The sequence below is a fragment of the Chlorocebus sabaeus genome, chromosome 25 (assembly GCF_047675955.1).
Source record: "Chlorocebus sabaeus isolate Y175 chromosome 25, mChlSab1.0.hap1, whole genome shotgun sequence".
Classification (NCBI taxonomy): domain Eukaryota; kingdom Metazoa; phylum Chordata; class Mammalia; order Primates; family Cercopithecidae; genus Chlorocebus; species Chlorocebus sabaeus.
This window is the reverse complement of record NC_132928.1, coordinates 77,079,657-77,081,051: the sequence shown is the minus strand read 5'-3', so window position 1 is coordinate 77,081,051 and position 1,395 is coordinate 77,079,657. Positions and strand designations below refer to the sequence as shown.

Below are 1,395 nucleotides of genomic sequence, written 5' to 3'. Positions count from 1 at the left end.
AGGAGGGTCTCCATCTCCTGACCTCGTCATCCGCCCACCTCGGCCTCCCAAAGTGCTGGGATTACAGGTGTGAGTCACCGCACCCGGCCTTCCCTGTGTTTTTATGTCTTCTTCATCTCCATGAAATATTCTTGTGTCCTTCTTCACTTGATTGACTTTCACTTACTCTTCGATCTCAACTTGTCTTACTTCCTCAGGTGGTCTTCCCTGACGGCCTGATTCTTTGACCTCTCTTGCAGTACATTTCCTGTGCCAGAGAATTATTTTCCAACCTTCATTGTAGCTGTAATTGTTAGTGACCATCTGTTTTGCTAGACTCTATGCTTCAGCGGGCAGAGCCATGTTTCATGCTTACCACTGTATCTGCAGCTTCTGAAGATTCTTGTAGAACCTCCCTCAGTACTATTTGCCATTGAAATGAATGACTGCTGGAAACAACAGGGGAAAGCAGGGCTCACTGAGCACCATCCCAGCATCCAGACACTGCAGCTGCCCTTCCCTCCATGCCAAAAACCACACTTCTCAAACCTTCACTCAACGCTTCCTTCCCCAAAGATAGAAAATGCATAAGGAGGAGCACAAGGTGACTGTGCTGGGGGCACCCCATAGCACCATCCTCCCAAGGTCCACCGTGATCAACATCCACAGCAAGACCTCCATGCCCGACCATGTCGTCTGGTCCCTGTTCAACACAATCTTCTTGAACTGGTGCTGCCTGGGCTTCATAGCATTCACCTACTCCCTGAAGTCTAGGGACAAGAAGATGGTTGGCAACGTGACTGGGGCCCAGGCCTATGCCTCCACCGTCAAGTGCCTGTACATCTCGGCCCTAATTGTGGGCATCCTCATGACCGTTGGATTCATCCTATTACTGGTGTTTGGTTCTGTGATGATCTACCATATTATGTTACAGATCATACAGGAAAAACAGGGTTACTAGTAGCTGCCCATAGCCTGCGACCGTTGTACTCCACTTTGCAATGCTGGCCCTCACGCTGGGGCTGTTGGTCCTGCCCCCTTGGTCCTGCCCCTAGATACAGCATTTTATCCCCACACACCTGTCCATAATGATATTCAATAAAGTGCATGTGCTTGTGGAAAAAAAAAAAAAGAAAAAAGAAAGAAATGAATGACTACTATAAGAACTCATTGTGAACTCTTAGAGGAAGGAAACGAACAGGCAATTGACAAGAGGAAGCATATCAAAGCTCAAAACCCAAACAGGCTAACATATGCTGCATCAATAGTCAAATACATACAGATTAAATGATATATTTGTGAATATATTATCTCTATTTATAAAATGTGTTTGTGTACTTGTTGTCGGAATACCCAAAAAAATTAATAAAAGCGTTAATTGCTTGTGAGAGTGTGATGAAGCATACCTCATAACCT

The 1,395-nt window shown here is 45.7% G+C and overlaps 1 pseudogene across 1 annotated transcript; it reads left to right on the top strand.

Annotated features, from left to right (window-relative positions):
- Positions 1 to 431: 431 nt before the first annotated feature.
- On the top strand, positions 432 to 1,097 carry LOC103230828 (interferon-induced transmembrane protein 1 pseudogene; annotated as a pseudogene). Its single transcript, XR_012091151.1, has one exon. The product of XR_012091151.1 is annotated as an interferon-induced transmembrane protein 1 pseudogene (transcript).
- The last annotated feature ends 298 nt before the right edge of the window (positions 1,098 to 1,395 follow it).